We start from the raw sequence: 14,894 nt of genomic DNA on the forward strand, positions 1-14,894 counted from the left end.
TTTCTTTCTGCTGGAGGCAACTCGCTAAACTTGGTGAAAGCGGGCATTGTTTCTCCCTTGCTGACTCTTAGCTGTTTCTTTATGATTAGATAACTGTATACCTTGAAATACAGTATTTTGCAGCAGTGATAACTCATGTGAGCGTTTCTGTCTTACAAAAGCTGCCATAGGTAAGTAGTTCTGTACCCCTGGCTCTGTGCCTCATTACGTCTTTAGTTGCAGTTTGTGGGTAGTGGGTGGGAATGCGTTGGTGAGCTTCAGTCCTTCGTCCTTCTTGCAGCAGATTTCTATCCTTTTGTACCTGCCTTAACTCAAAACTGTTATTGCAGTTCCACATGTGTATTTGCCAGAGAGTTTACAGTATGCAATCAAGATTGTGTCAGAGTACTCAAGGTTTCTTCCTTCTCAATTATTTGTCTGCAAAATTGAATTCTGAACCTTTTGTTAAAATATACTAATATATCAGTATATAGTAATAAAATTTCTATTTACACTCAACTTCTTAACATCTTGTTTAGTTGTGCTGTAGTATTTCTAATGGGTAGCTATGAAATTCTGGTGAAAAAACATTTTATTTAAACAGCTTCGGCATGGTAAGACCAATTTGGCATGTCTTTAATTGATTAGTTGTTGGCATTTTTGGAGTTCTCTGCCCAGCTGCTCTAGAACTTGGAAGTTGGGCCTTGACCTGTCTCCGTAGGACCGTTTCAGAAGCTAATGGAATTACCATATTGAGTCAGTTTTGATAAGGACTGAAAAACTGGGGATGTGTGAAAAATGTTTAAGCTATAGAGAATTGACTGATATTATCTAGTGTGTATGTACCATAGGATTACAGGATCGCTTGGGTTGGATGGGAATTGAAAGCCAGAGACTCCTCCCCCAGCTCAGCTGCCTGGCCCGGAGCACCTCCAGGGATGGGGCAGCCACACTTCTCTGAGCAGCAGTGTCAGTATCTAAATGTCCTCTAATCTAATGAACGAGTTCAGAGGAGGACCTTGAAGATGATCAGAGGGCTGGAGCACCTCTCCTGTGAGGAAAGGTTGAGGGAACTGGGCTTGTTTAGCTTGGAGAAGAGAAGGCTGTGGGGAGACCTCATTGTGGCCTTCCAGTACTTGAAGGGAGCGTATAAACAGGAGGGGAACGGCTGTTTGTGAGGGTGGACAGTGATAGGACAAGGGGGAATGGTATTAAACTGAGACAGGGGAGGTTTAGGTTGGATATGAGGAGGAACTTTTTCACTCAGGGTGGTGAGGCACTGGAACAGGTTGCCCAAGGAGGCTGTGGATGCCCCATTCCTGGAGGCATTCAAGGCCAGGCTGGATGTGGCTCTGGGCAGCCTGGGCTGCTGGTTGGTGACCTGCACACAGCAGGGGGTTGGAACTGGATGAGCATTGTGGTTTTTTTCAACCCAGGCCATTCTGTGATTCTCATAAACTCCTTGAGCTGCTGAAATCTTCTAATTAAAGTTACTCACAGTGTCAGTCCTTCAAATATGACGCTTGATCTTTCAAGCTGTAGAAGAATGGCAGCTACAAAGCAGCAGTAACCATTATCCTGTAAAAACATTAGAATTGAAAGCCTATGCTGAGCACGAGAAGTAATAATGTGAGCGTTGTAATTGAGCTTGGGACACAGGTAGTTTGCTGTAGCAGAAAGAAGCTTTGGTCAGGGCAGGGAGTGAGCGAGCTTCTGTCTTGTTCCCATCCCTCACAGATGCTTCACTCTTCTGAGTGACTTAAAAAATAAATATACTGGAGAATACTTTTGCTTGTGTAGGGATGTGGAAAAGTGCAGTTTAACTTGTTAGTGAGGTAGTTCCGTGTGAAATATTTCATTTCTTGTGGCTGCCAGCTGCAGCATTGTTACCTAGGAAATTTCTGTAGTTTGTTTGTTGAAAGTGGAAAAAATAGTAATTCCAACCTTGCACAGATACTGCTGTAGCTGATACTTTAGGGAGCTGATATCTCTGCACAGGAATGTTCTGAAAACAAGGTGAAAACTTCAGCTGTTCTGCATATGTGAGTTTTATATACTTGTTGTGTTTTCCTCCATTATATTATATCATTTTGTTATTGAAAATTTAATGCAGAGTAGAAGTAACAGAAGCACAGTTTTTGCTGGTGTAGTTAATGAAAAAAAAATCATTCACAACCAAACTTCAGGTAAACTGAATGATTTTAGAGCTTGATAATAGGGCGAGGAAGTGGGGAAGTCTTCAAAACAATTAAAGCTGTGATATGATTGGAGATTTCCTCCCTTACAGAGAATCTCTAAAATTAAGAGCAGAAAGGTAGACAGCTGCTTGCTGAACACTTGTGGGATTATATTTTATTGTCTATTTCGCTTCATTTTTGAGAATTCATGACCCCAGGACCGTGTAAGACTTAAGGGTGTTTGTTCTTAGAATCACAGAATCACAGAATGGCCTGGGTTGAAAAGGCCCACAGTGCTCATCCAGTTCCAATCCCCTGCTATGTGCAGGTCCCCAGCCACCAGACCAGGCTGCCCAGAGCCACATCCAGCCTTGCCTTGAATGCCTGCAGGGATGGGGCATCCACAGCCTCCTTGGGCAACCTGTTCCTTGCTCCCTAGCGCTTAGAAACAAGTTGGTGTGTGATGGAATTTCATTTCTGGTTCAACCTGCTCCCACAGCCTGCCTGGGTGAGCCAGGTGTTCTCTTGTGAAACTCAAAATGTGATATGAAGTATATATTTACACCATTATTTTTGATAGCAATCTCGGTGTAGACAATGCATGCACTGTGGTATGAAGTGCTGGTTAAAATTGTTTCTCAATTTGTGGCAGGGTAATAAAAATTAAGAGTTTATAGGGAAAAGGCAAGGCCTCGGTGTGTTATGGCATGGGGAAGCTTGCACTTGTATGAAGGATGTTATCAGAGAAGCAACGATGAGTTCCAGCTCTTCATTGCTTTGCATTGCATTTTTTTTAAGTGCATACATCAGGTTTCTTTCTGTTGTCTGAAGGGGATTTGGTTTAATGAAAACATAAATCCAATTCCCAACAACTCAACACAGAATTTAAAAGTAACCACCAAACCCAAACAGTCGTACTTTCAAATACTTGAAGCCCAAGTCTGGATGTACGAGTTTAAACCTACCAAGCTTGATCCTATTTTTTTTTTTTGTATGCTTTCCTTGCAGTTTGCACTAGAATGATCACAGCTGTGAACGCTCTGAATATGGAGTTATACTATAGGCCCAATTATTTTACACATGGAAACAAGCTACTGATAGTGGTTGGTTTTTTTCTGATAGTGCTACTCTGCACCAAAGTATGAAAAGAAATAGGATTCTGTGTATTGAGAATGGCCAGAGCAGATCCTTCTGTGCCCACCAAGCTACAAACTTGTTTTTTGCTTAAAAAATCAACTAAAAAATCTCATGTTCATAAAGATGTCCTGTTGATCAGGAAGGGTAAGTGCCACTTCCATAGTATGGGATAGTCTATTAATGAACTGTGTTGAGTAACTTACAAAGAAATGTGGTCAGGAATTGGGGCTGTTCTGCTCTAGGCCTTTATTTCTGTATTATTTTTGTCACAATTTCTCTCTTCTGTAGGAAGAAAGACTTACTGCACAACATCAAACCTTACTGTTAAATCACCCTGGTAAAACTTGCTGCACTCAGGTATTTCAGAAAGTTACATGGGAGTGTTCACACACGTGAATAGAGCAGAGAAAGTATGAGCAATGTTTTTGTATTCCTCAATCATAAATGAAATAATCTCTTCCTCTCTGTGTTTGCATGTTGTGACAAATGACCTGTCAAATGCTCACGTGTTCATCTGCAACTTTATTTTTTTCATTTAAACATGGTGTTTTTTTCCATACCGTTCCTAAATCGAAACACTTCTCATTTTCTGTGCACTTCTAATTAGTGAGCTCATCTTGATATGAAGAGCAGTGTTTGTTGTGACTTCATTACTGTTATGTTATCAATTTCTGCTATAATGAAATGTGCTGTTTACCAAGACAAAAAGAAAAATTAACTGTTGGCTGTTTGTAATCTGTGGAGTTACGAATTTGGTGTAACCTACAACTTCATTTACTTTTAAAACTAAAAACCAATCAAAAAGGGTGTTCTCATGCCTCTGTTCTCTTGGTTCTGGAGTCCTTGCCCTGTCCAAGCAAGCGTATAGGGAGAGCCTTTCTCTGAGCAAAACGATGGCCTTTTTGGTGACTTGTAATAATCTGTCAGTTCTGTTCTGGTCTGCGTCTCACAAACGTTGGTTTTGGAAGGGCTGAGTGGTGGGGAAGGAAGTGGTGGTGCCAGTCAGCCACCTCTGCAGCAGCCGCAGTGCTGCACTCAGTGACTGCTCTGTGCCTTGAGAATTCTTGTCTTAGTTTATACAGCAGCAAAATCCACTCTTAGGAAAGAGCATCCCTAAATGCTTGAGATCATCGTGGATGTTGAGTGCCAATTTTAGTTTAAGGTCATAAAACGTGGATTTTGAGCTGCCTGTAGTCACTGCCTGCAGCTTTACCTGGAAGCAGCTGCCTGAGGCGAGCAGTAGGGCAGGGTGGTTTTGCAGCTAACAGTAGTGATATGTTGAAACTGAGGGGTTCTTTTACTGAGGCTGCTCTATGTGCTTCCATGTGACCACACAGGTGCTTGAATTAATCCCTGTTTCTTTGGTTTAAATAGTTGAGGTTTCTTTTAAATCGTTTCCCCTATTCAAAAAGAAACATGATATGAAAGCAAATATGAACGTGTTGCTTTTTAAAGGGAGGCCAGAAACTGGGTTGCAAGCAGTCCTGTAGTATGTTATGTATTCAGTATAATTTGGCATTCATTATGAAGCTTTGGCATCTCAGCGATTTGAATTCTGCTGTGTTGTGAGTGTTCATCAACAACTTGGAATCTGGCAGGAGCTGTGATGTGAAATGCTGCAGCTCCAGCTGATGCAAAGGCTGCACCGAGAGCCCCAGGTGTGTGCTGTCCTGCCTCTGCCCTGCCATCCTCCTGCTGGATGTTGGCAGCCATATAGCTGCTGCTGTAGCCTGGCAAGGTGCTCGCCCCTGCTTCTGCTCCATTCTGTTCTCTGCCTGGAACTCCTTAGTAAGTTAGCTGCGATGCTGCTCTGCAGTTTGACCATTAGCAACAAAGGTCTCCTGATACAGTAGTTCTGAGTGAGCGGCCAGCCTGGTCTCACAAATATTTGTACTGCTGTAACAAAGGGTAAAACAGGGCATCGATGGCTGTGGGCAAGGCTGGACTTCAGTGGGTGTCAGTGGGTTTTGGGTTGGGGTCACGTTGTGACAGAACTTCACCTCAGCAGTCCTTGAGCATCTTCCCACTGTGCTGAAGCTCACAGAGTTGTGTTTAAATGGTGTGATCAGGTCACACGTTCCATCGTTGTCCCCCTTCCCTCAGCCAAAACCTGCTGACTTTGCAAATGCCTTTCTTTCTGTTGGGGCATCTTTGTAAGCAAACCTGCACTTCTTTGCAGAGACTTCTTTAACACAAGAAAGATCATAGATGGACCACATCTGCAAGTAGGAGGACTGCAGGCTGTTTAGGTGTTAATATAGAATACTTATTTTCAAGTGTTTGTGTAGTTCCTAAATTATAGAGCTGGGAGTTAAACCCATGCTTGAGTCAGCCATCACGCCCTGTTTTGCAATTTCTTTCTACTGGTGGATGTAAATGTTTTTCTCTCAGCAGATCTAGGGCTAATAAATAAGCCTGATCTTTTTCTAGTAATACGTTCTGTGGAGCCTTGAACGCTATCACTGCCAAGCATTCTGTACAGCAGGTTGAAAATACTGGCCTCAGCAGTTGCTGGAGTGCTGCTTTTGCTGATGCTCTCAAGGCAGGTGATAGGAGGGAGAGAAAGGCCAAGGGATTTCAGGCCTTGGGAGGTGGTGCTTTTCAGAACTGCACCTCTGGGCTGTCCCTGTCCCAGGGAGCCTGGCTGTTCTGTAACAGGGGAGATCTTACACTGCAACCCTTGCACTTTAGAAATCAGTTGAGAACTGCTGTGTGTGGATTTGCATTTTCTTTACTGAGAAATGTGTTGGTAGAGAACAAATGTGCGTGCTTTTCTTGAACACTACTGAATAGAAACATGCAAAGGCTACTTACTAGAGAAGTTGAAATGTGGTTGTGGAGCAGTGTACATCAATTAGATGTGCAGTCTTTGTATTCACAATGAGAGGCCATAGAATTCATTTCTGGAAGAGACGGCTGTGTAATTTCAGTTAAAAAAGCAAGTGTATTTCTAATTCATGTTTGTTAACGCTGTTCTGACTTCTGAACTTAGTGTTGAGTAAAAATGAAGCAATGCTGTTCTGTTAGTGATTATCATGTAACCTCGTGAACCAGGCCTGGCTCGCCTGGTGCTGAGCTAGCAACATGAAGGGCCTCGAGAAAGTAAGAAATCAATGGCTGTGCATAGTTGACTTTTCCAGTGCAGCCAGAATGTTAAATTCATCTTTGAAGATTGTGCTCTCATTTTCTTCCTTTGAGAAACAGTGAGTATGGAAAATGAGTGACCTAAGAGGTGTAGATTCTTTATTCTGTATGAAAGGGTCATACCATCCCAGAAATACAGCTTGAGAGAATTTTTTCAAAAAGTGGAATGTCTTAAAAATCTGGAATTAGTTATGTAGGGGATCAGCTGTGCAAGCATGTAGTATGTATTTCTTTCATCAGTACAGAAAGTGTTCCAGTATTTAATGTCCATTTATATAGGGGGATCTCTACTCTGGCTGTGTTTTAAAACAGACATCTCAAACAAAACTTCTAGAACTGCTCAAGAAATACGACACAGACTTTCAAACATGGAATATATAAATTGTAAAATAATTGTCATTTTTGTTGCTACTGCAGGGTTGTTCCTCAGAAGGCAACTTCCAGCACAAGTAGCAGCAAGCAGTGCTTACCTCTTGGTTTTCTACAGCAAACTGATGCAAAAGCTAATTTTCCATGTATGCTTGACTTAATCTTCACTGAAGCAGGTATCATAAAATCTTAGAATGGGTTGAAAAGGAGCACAGTGCTCATCTCATTTCAACCCCCTGCTATGTGCAGGGTTGCCAGCCACCAGACCAGGCTGCCCAGAGCCACATCCAGCCTGGCCTTGAATGCCTCCAGGGATGGCTGCTCACAAGAGCTGAGTAGAGGAGGACAATCACCTCCCTGTCCCTGCTGGCCACCCCTTTTTTGTGTGTGTAATAATTCAGAAATCTTTTCTTTCATTGTTTCTGTAATTATTTTGTGTGTGTTTGATTGCTGGGGTTTTGTGAATGTGTGTTTTTTATATTGTTGTTTTTTTTTTCATTTGTTTTTCAACTACTGTGACCCAGCAGTAAGTCAGCAGTCCTGCAGGGAGGTGACGGGTTGGAATTGCCAAAGCAGGGCCCTTCAGAGGGTTTTTTTAGCAGCATTGTGTGATTTGGTAAAGTTTGAGCCGTCCTCTCCAATTGTGGTGTGTCCCTTCAATGGGTGTGCTGGAAAAATACCTTCTTAGGTACTGTTACAGCAATAGCATGAGGCAAACTGTCATAGGTCATTTATTCTGGAGTGTGGCTGCAGTAGTGCCCACATCTTGTCCTATAATGACTTCATGTTCTGTACCTAGCCTGGGTGTGCTGGGCTGCAGCTCTGGCTCACAAAGCTGCCCTGCACAGTGCTTCTGCTCCTGCCTGTGACTTGGTTAGGCTGCAGATGGGTGTTTTAACATTCAAACACATTCCTCAGCCACAACTAAATAAGAGTTTTTAAGCCTTCTTACAGTTCTTCACGTGATCTCAGATGATAGTGCTGCTTTGCTTCCTCCTGCTGCTCCATCTGGGCTTCAGTTTCTTACTAGTGGAAACATAATAGCTTTTCTTCTGTGTTTATTTAAAAAGAAACTGGTATGGCAAGCAGTGCTACTTTGTCAGAATTAACACTAAGGGATGGTTCCTTAGGTTTTATGGTAGATTTTTGCAACGCTTTTTCTTTGCATTGAACATTTGTTTTCATATAAAAGCTGTATGAGTTACAGAGCAGTGTGCCAAGCACTCAGTGGAGAGGCTGTGAAAGGCCAATCCTCCCAGCAAGTTATAATTTACTCATTTCCAAGTCTTAGTGAAAAGGCTTTGATGTTTTCAACATTGTGAAGGACTCTGATACTCAACTTTAATGCATTAAATATGCACGTTTCTGTTTCCTATTGCAAACAATATCAAGCTGGTATTAGATTGCATAGACTTCATCAGAATCTGGGCAGATGGTTTCTGAATCAGACCCCAGTTGCTGTGTGTCCCTGGTTCTGTTTCACCCTGTAAACTGAAGGCCTTCTGGTCCTTCTTCCTTCCACTGATCGCAAAGTTCTCCAGACTTGTGATAGGATTTCCGTGACTTTATTTCCCATTCTCTGCTGTTTGTTTTTTAAATCAAGGACTTGAGTCTGTTATTAAGTTGTCTCTTGCCAGGAGCAAAGCATGAACAAATGGAAGCAAAATGGCAGATTCTTCCATCTGTTGCCTACATTGTAATTTCTCTCAAGAATCCAGCAAGCTTCCAATCTTCTGCGTGATGAGAAGGGAAGATAATAACCTGGTGGTTCTGTGATTTAAAAGTCAGATTTGGTTTCCTGATAGGTGGGTAGCTTCAAATTGTGGCCACAGGTATTCAGCATGAGAAAAAACGGGGTGGTATTTTGGTCAGTCGTGGTGCTGTTGTATTGGTGACTCACAGTAGGAAAGTCTGGGTTGTAAGATAAATGCAGCTCTTGTCAGATGCCGAGCAGGAGTTGGGACAAAGAAATTAATTAGTAGTTCAGAGAGGAAAAATATTGTCTTACTTTTAAATAGTGATTAAAATACTGGAAGTACACAGAACAGTCAGAATAGCAGCATAGAGTACAGCAGCACACCAGATCTCGTGCATCTTGTAGCCGAGCTGTTGTGCAGCATGGCAAACATTGAAGATGCTCAGAACTTGCATTGAGAGAGTCCCTTCTGTTGGGTGCAGGAGGGGAGTTGTGGTGGGACTCCTTACTTGTCAAAACAGTTTTCTCTTTTGTGGTGGAGGTGGTGAAGCAAGATGTGTCCCTGAGTCCCGTGAACTGAAGTGTTTTGGTTTTTAAAGATGCATTCAAACACTGCTGTATGTATGTCGGTTCTGAAATGAATCAGGGATTTTTAGTTTGAGCATAAAATGAGCTGTGCTCAATATACTGGATAATATGTTATGTACTTAGCACCAGAAAAACAAAGTTTGAAGAAAGTGTTAATTGCATGTGTAACTTACATGCAGCTAAACTGACTCAACTCTTCAAGGATCTCAGGCTGCAAACCCTGGGGGGCTCTTTCAGTCCATTTATTTCCTCATAGCCCATTCTCCCTTGGGCTTTCAGATGTCTTCATTTCAAATTGCCTGCACGGTCTCTCTAATATCCTAGGAGGTCACAGGCTTAGTGTTTGCATGTAAAACTTGTTAAGTGTGGGGCTTCTTTTGTCCATTAAATATTGACACTTGCTGTTCCTCCTGCAGAAAATAAACCTGGAGTCAAAACCTGAATCAAAATAATCACATTTTTCTAGGTCTTGCTCACTGTACAGTGATTTTTTTTTTTATTGGGATGTTTAAAATGTTACTCTGCCCTTTCAGACGTTGTACCATTTGCATGTGTGTGTTTGGGCTGTGTTAGAAGCACAGAGGCTTTAACATTGCGGTGAAATGGATTGTGAGAGTACAGAGCTGAAATGAAGGGGGAAGAAAACTTAGCAGTGTAGTAACAAAATGAAACCAAAATATTTCAGGCCTCTCCAAATAAAAAGAGGTGGTCGTGCCCTTTGGGCAGAGTACTTCATTTTGGTGTCACCAATGATTACTTCATCAACTTCTCTATTTCTTTGTGAAGAGTAAGAGGTGTATTTTTGTTTTATGTCTCCTGTTGGGATTCAAAAAGCTGCCCTATGCCTCCCTCTCACTTAACGTGTTCAGAATCTACATCCCATTCTAGGAAAGTACTTTTCACAAATGAAATACAGTGGTGAATGAATGCTAATGTGTATTAGGAGTATATTTAAAGGTGGTAGAGTCCTAGAGAACTCTTGGGAAAATGTTGCTTGAAAAGGGTGTTGTATAATGTAGGTATTTTTGTCTTTAGTTTTGTATTTTCGAGGCCTGTGGTAATTAAAGAGTGTATTCTCCAGTGAAAGAAGGGCCATACTGCTCTTAGACATCAGCTAGGCACAGACCTGTAAATTCACATATCAAAGTCATGAGATGATTTGGGTTGGAAAGGTCCTTAAAGCCCTGCAGTTTCCAGCCCCTGCCATGGGCAGGAATTATGGCTCTGTACCTCTTTCCAGGCCAGGCTGCACAGGGTCCCATCCAGCCAGGCAGGAATAGGACGGGATAGTAGTTTCTAACTATCACTGCACTCCCTGACAAAGAATCTCTTCTCACCATTCCTGAAACCTCAGTACTTAAAGTACCAGAAAGCTGCTACAAGGTCTCCTCAAAGCTTCTCTTAAGCCCGACTCTCAGCCCATCTCCATAGGAGGAGTGCTACAGTCCTGACTACCTGTGGACTGTCCCCAGCTGCTGGGGGCATGAGCTGAGTGCAGTACTGCAGGTGAGGCCTCATGACAGCAGAATAGAGGGGGGCAGTCACCTCCCATGCCCTGCTGGCCATGCTGCTTTCGATGCAGCCCAAGACTCTGTTTGGCATTCTGGGCTACAGATGCTGCTAACTTACATTTATGGTTTTGTCCACCAACACTTCCATGTCTTTCTCCTCAGGGCTGCTCTCCATCCAGCCTGCATTTGTGTTTGGGATTGCCTCGATCACAGGGCAGCACCTTGTGCCTGGCTTTGTTGAGCTCACGAGGGCCCACCTGGGGGCTGTGCAGGTCCCTCTGGCCAACAGCCCTTCTCTCCAATGTGCTGATGGCACTTTATCTGTCCAGAGTCTATGATCTATAAAAATACTGTTTAAAAAGTCATAGAAAGTGTTGACGGAATTGAGATTCCCAAGAACCTCAAACACAAACAATTTTCAGACCTAAGGTTGTAAATCTGCTTAAATGTTTTCCCAAGTAAATAGGAAATTGATCAATCCCTTGAACTACTTTGTGTTTCAAATAAATATATTCCTTGCTAGATCTGTAAATTAGCATTCTTGTTTCTTCTTCGTATTTTTCCTGTTTTCACAGTGGAATTTCCTTCTGTACTATGAAAGGAGAATGTTTGGCAGTGTCTTGCCTTCTTCTGTGAAGTTTGATGGCACTGTATTATACTTGGTCTGATTTATTTGGTCTGAAGTGTTCATCTAGATGTACTTACAGAGTTCTTAATCCAGAAGTGAAATGCAGAGTATGTTTTATCAGAGATGGCTATTTGGCGTGGGGTTTTTGCAGTCAGAAGAATGTTACTGAAAGGAAATAAAGCAGTATCTGTACCTTGTACATGTTAGAGTTGTGCTTGTCTCATGGAAGGAAATAGGTGTTGCTGGTGCATTGAGCAATAACCCCGTTATGCTGACTTTGCACTGTTGTTCTTGTCTTGTACTTTCTGCCTGGGAAAGCTGACGTAGCTCTTCTGTTAGTGATGTTTCCATTCAATCTCCTGGTCCATGTTTCAGACTCCACTGTCCTATTGCCATGCAAATAATTACTCTTAACCTTCACTGTATAACAGTGAGAGTGTTTGCTGTAAAACTTGCTAATGCAGACTTGAAGAAACAGAATTTGGATTCATTCAGGAAATGTTCAGTACTTGTTTTCCTTTGTCTCTGAGCCATTTCAGCAGGTAGTCTTTCAAGCTGCAGCATGTTGTAGTGGAGAGAGGAGGGTAGGAGAAGCTTTGCTTACCTTCTTCCCAAGAATGCAGTTAGCTTTCTTAGCAGCTGAAGCTGCTCTTCAGCTTGGTGTCTGCCAGGACTCCAGGCCCATTTCTGCAGTGCTGCTTCCCAGCTGGATACCCCAGCATGTCCTGGTGCTGGACATGTTTCTCCTCCAGTGCAGGGCTCTGTGCTTCTGCCTGCTGGGCTCAGCTCCCTCTGTGCAGTCACCCACACTCTGCCCTGATGTCCAGGTTGTTAAGGAAGATGTCAAACAACCTGCATTTGGTGTTGGAAAATCCTGCTCTTGGTTCTGTTGATGTGTGCACCTACCCCACAGAAACAGGCTGAGAGAGCTGGAGATCTTCAGGCTGGAGAACAGAAGGCTCCAGAAGGACCTTACAGTGGCCTTCCAGTACCTGCAGGGGGCCAAGGAAAGCTGTGAAGGGACTTTCTGTAAGGACGGGTAGTGACAGGATGAGGGGAAATGGTTTTAAACTGAAAGAGGGTAGATTTAGACTAGATATTAGGAAGGAATTCTGTCCTGTGAGGATGGTGAGACACTGGAACAGGTTGCCCAGTGAGGCAGTGGATGCTCCCTCCCTGGGAGCACTCCAGGCCAGCTGGATGGAGCTGTGAGCAGCCTGGGCTATGGGAGGTGTCCCTGCCTACAGCAGGGGTTGGAGCCAGGTGATCTGAAAGGTCCCTTCCAACCCAAACCGTTCTGTGATCCTGTGATTCCATGTTAAGGAAAAAAAATGGAGTCTTCCATCTAAACACCTGCTGATGGACTGTGAAGTAAAAACCAAGTGTGATTAGTTTTTTTTGAAATGGGCAATAGAACATTGCTACTCCGGATTGCACTTCTAATAACCTTTTTTTCTACGTGGTCATTCTCTCAGTATAGCAGGAACTTCAGATTTCTGAAGTCCAACCATTTTTGAGCTGATACAATAGAGGTAAAGGAGAGCCTGCTGAGACTTCTGTTTGTTCCTGGCAAAAGACAAAGTGAGTCTGATAACTTAACATTGAACTGGGATATTTGTCTGACTGGACTAGCAGAAAGACACTTTGTTCCTAAAGCTTTGGAAACTTCACTTGGAGTACATATACGCACACATACACACTTACAATAGGAAATAGGCAAAGGCCACTGGGGTATAAAGATATTACACGGATAGAAGTGTGATATTCAGGACACTGTAAGAACATGATTATGAGCAGCTGGATTAAACCTTTCTGTATGCTCACAGTTTGGAGAAAGCAGCTAAAAGCATAGCAAGAGCATAAAGCCTTTATTTTCTTCATCCCGTATCATCTCCCTTATTTTGTCCCTCATTGTCCCAGTGTGAACTCAATGAGAAGGGTCTGTGGTTGTGAGGAGGTGTTATTAACATACACTTGCCTTTGGTAATGTTTTTAAACTTTCCACTGATCTTTGGATGTTTACACTGATGTGAGCTGCTGGGTGTCTGCTCCCACCAGCTATGGGGATGTCCCGTCTAAATTGACTCCCGTAACTAACAGCTGATCGACGTGTGACACTGCAGTTATTTCTTGGAGAATGGATCTGTTTTTCTGAAGGATCAACTTGTTGCTTTGAAGCTTTTCCCCAAAAAGGCATTTTTATGTCATGTTTCCTTGTAAATGGCTTATCAAAATGTTCTTGGAAGCCCCAGCATGTATGTTTATCAGCGTTCTTGTTCTTGAAATTCATTTCTGTATTATTTACAGGGGAATATGGATTCTATATGAACTTGAAAGTGTACTTTTTTTCCTCCTGATTAAAGATACCCTTTAGACTTGAGAGATTACAGCTATGTTTTTTTTCTGCCTGTCTTTTCCTGAGAGTTATAAGAGACTCTGGGATAATGTTAGGGTACTCATCATGCTCTCTGTGTGAGGAAGTTCTGCCACCTTTTTCTTCATCCAGGTGAGCTTAATATTGTACTCATTGTGTGCTTACAGATGTTACTTGGTCTGCCTCCAAACAATGTCTGTGTCCTCTTATGCTGTCTGCAGCCTCTGCAGCCTTATGTCCAGCTGCACTGGACATGTTTAAGGACTGCAATGGGATCCCCAGGGAGGTGGTTGAGTCACCACTCCTGGATATGTTTAAAAACCATTTGGATGTGGTGCTCAGGGCCATGATTGAGCAGAGGGTCGTTAGAGTTAGGGTAATATGGCCAGGTTGTGGTTGGACTTGATGATCTTTAAGTCTTTTCCAACCTGAGCAATTCCATGATTCTTCAGCACCTCCAGGGACAGTGACATCACCACCTCCCTGCGCAGCCCCTGCCAGTGTCTGACTGCTCTTTCACAGAAGATATGGAAGAAATGTTTCCTAATATCCAACCCGAACCTCCCTGGCACAACTTGAGGCTATTCCCAGAATAAGGAAATACCTTCATGGTTTTAAAAGCAGATTTTAGCTGCTCATTTTAAATTCTACCCATTCTTTTTTTGATCGTCTCTTAAGCGTGGTCTTACTCAGTGCAAACACTTCAGCCTTTGTGCAGAGGAAGACTTCTCAGCACTGATGTGTTTTCTTTTTGCTTTCATCAGTTTGTTTTGGTTAAAATTCTTGCCCAGCTCCAATTCAGGCAGGGGAGTAGCAGCTGAAAGGAGTTTGGAGTTTCACTGGTTCACAGTGTCAGTACAAAGTCTGAAGTTCATGCTTACGTTAAAGGCAGTGTGTGTTGTAGTTCTCAGCTGTGAGGAGCTTACTGTTATGTCATTGAATGAAGTTACAAAATGAAAACTCAATTCTTAGGCTAATTTCCCTTTGTCATCATCCCTTTGGCACTCATATTCTTTTTTTTTGTTGTTGTTCTCAGGAAATGTTAGAAATTGTGTAATTCACTTATTTTACAGTAATGAAATTGAACATGTATCCTAAGGCAGACCATATCTGTGCTGCATTATTGTATGTTATGTAAAGGAAATTTTTATTTTCAGATCCTAGAGTAAGGATTTGGAGCAGCACTTTAAAGCTTTTTTCCTTGTTAGCAGCTTCAGCTGTACATCAAATCTGAAGGGGCTCGCTGTGGCTGGACTGTATCAGTCTTACTGAATGCAAATGGTAACTTCAT

The sequence above is a fragment of the Meleagris gallopavo genome, chromosome 11, assembly GCF_000146605.3.
Source record: "Meleagris gallopavo isolate NT-WF06-2002-E0010 breed Aviagen turkey brand Nicholas breeding stock chromosome 11, Turkey_5.1, whole genome shotgun sequence".
Lineage (NCBI taxonomy): Eukaryota > Metazoa > Chordata > Aves > Galliformes > Phasianidae > Meleagris > Meleagris gallopavo.